Below are 2,500 nucleotides of genomic sequence, written 5' to 3'. Positions count from 1 at the left end.
GGCTGGCCCCTGCAGCGCCTAGCCTCTCCCACGCGGGGGGCCAGGGCCCGAAGGCAGCCCCCCCGCGGGCGAGAGAGCAAGCCAGCAGGGGCTGTCGCCTGCCGCGGCCAGCGACGTCGGGCTGGCCCCTGCAGCGCCTAGCCTCTCCCACGCGGGGGGCAGGCCAGAACGCGGGGGGCCAGGGCCCGAAGGCAGCCCCCCCGCGGGCGAGAGAGCAAGCCAGCAGGGGCTGTCGCCTGCCGCGGCCAGCGACGTCGGGCTGGCCCCTGCAGCGCCTAGCCTCTCCCACGCAGGGGGCAAGCCAGAACGCGGGGGGCCAGGGCCCGAAGGCAGCCCCCCCGCGGGCGAGAGAGCAAGCCAGCAGGGGCTGTCCGCGCGTCGCGCAGCGCGGCATGGCTGCGGGGGCCGCGCGCGCGCGCCCAAGCGCCCAAGCGCCCAAGGGCCCCCAAGGGCCCCAGGCCCTCAGGCCCCAGCGCCCCAGCGCCCAGCGCGGGCGGGCGCGCGCGCGCGTGTGGTCTTTGAGGGGCGCCGGCCTGGTGGCTCCCTAAAGAGCAATAAGTGTCATTGCAGCTCTGGCAGGGGGAGACACTACTAGGTCCCAGCTGTCACCCCCCCTCTAAAAAATTCATTTCTTGGTATTTTGAGCTGAAATTTTGCACAGAGGTTGGCAAAAATCCAATCCACCTTCATTAATTTTCCCAGAATTTTTCGAGGTCGGGAAGTATTTGTTTTAATTTTCCTACCATTAGAAATCGAGTAAATCCGCAAAACTAGGAACCGGCCCGGAATGACCCCAAATTCAGTGGGCAGCCTCATAAAAATATGGCTGATTTTACTGGATTGGTTTCATGTGGAAAGCACGACGTTTTCTTGTAGGAATGCGGGAACCCCGGCAGCTCGCCTGCCGCGGCCAGCGACGTCGGGGACGCTGGCCTGCGCTGTCGAGCCCGCGAGGGCTGTCTCCGCGGCAGGCCCCCCCTGAACGGGGCACGACAGGCCACCGCGCTGGCTCGTCCAGCGTCGACAGTCCCTCGTCCAGGTTTCAGATCGCGCCAAGTCGAACCCATGACCTGCTCAAGCCATCGTGCGCTGCCGAATTCGCATCTGCGTGTAGGCTGCCATTCCACGCGGCAGCCCCTGTTTTCGTCAGCGTGCCCCCCTGACGAATTTTCCTGCCTGGCCCAGTCCAGCGTCCAGCCCCTGTTCGTCGAAAAATCTGCGCTGCCGATTTTCCACGCGGCAGCCCCTCTTTTCGTCAGCGTGCCCCCCTGACGAATTTTCCTGCCTGGCCCGGCCAGTCCAGCCCCTGTTCGTCGAAAAATCTGCGCTGCCGATTTTCCACGCGGCAGCCCCTCTTTTCGTCAGCGTGCCCCCCTGACGAATTTTCCTGCCTGGCCCGGCCGGTCCAGCATCCAGCCCCTGTTCGTCGAAAAATCTGCGCTGCCGATTTTCCACGCGGCAGCCCCTCTTTTCGTCAGCGTGCCCCCCTGACGAATTTTCCTGCCTGGCCCGGCCGGTCCAGCCCCTGTTCGTCGAAAAATCTGCGCTGCCGATTTTCCACGCGGCAGCCCCTCTTTTCGTCAGCGTGCCCCCCTGACGAATTTTCCTGCCTGGCCCGACCGGTCCAGCATCCAGCCCCTGTTCGTCGAAAAATCTGCGCTGCCGATTTTCCACGCGGCAGCCCCTCTTTTCGTCAGCGTGCCCCCCTGACGAATTTTCCTGCCTGGCCCGGCCGGTCCAGCATCCAGCCCCTGTTCGTCGAAAAATCTGCGCTGCCGATTTTCCACGCGGCAGCCCCTCTTTTCGTCAGCGTGCCCCCCTGACGAATTTTCCTGCCTGGCCCGGCCGGTCCAGCCCCTGTTCGTCGAAAAATCTGCGCTGCCGATTTTCCACTCCGCAGCCCCTGTTTTCGTCAGCGTGGCCCCCTGACGAATTTTCCTGCCTGGCCCGGCCAGTCCAGCGCCCAGCCCCTGTTCGTCGAAAAATCTGCGCTGCCGATTTTCCCCGACGAACCTGCAGCTGCACAAATCCGCGCTGCCACTGCCCCATTGTCTGGACCAACAGTCTTTTCCATCAAGCCCTGGACTATAAATCGTCCAGACTCATCGCCAGCACCCGCTGCCGATTCTGCCGACTTTGCCGATTTCGTCGGCGCTGCCGATTCCAACACTGCACCCACCGTGTCTAAACCAGCGCTGTTTCGTCAGCGTGTCCCCTTGACGAATTTCCCTGCCTGGCCTGGACAGTCCATCTTCCAGCCCATGTTCATCGAAAAATCTGCGCTGCCGATTTCCCCGACGAACCTGCAGCTGCACAAATCTGCGCTGCCGATTTCCCCCCCTGTCGGCATGGCTGCCGCTGCCCCGATGTCCAGACCAACAGTCTTTTTTGTCGACTTTGCCGATTTTGTCCGCGCTGCCGATTCCAACACTACCCCCTGCATCCAAACCAGCATTGTTTCGTCAGCTCTTCCCCTGACGATTTTAGCCCTGTCTCAAAC

The sequence above is a fragment of the Populus nigra genome, chromosome 2 (assembly GCF_951802175.1).
Source record: "Populus nigra chromosome 2, ddPopNigr1.1, whole genome shotgun sequence".
NCBI lineage: Eukaryota > Viridiplantae > Streptophyta > Magnoliopsida > Malpighiales > Salicaceae > Populus > Populus nigra.
This window is presented reverse-complemented; position numbering follows the sequence as displayed.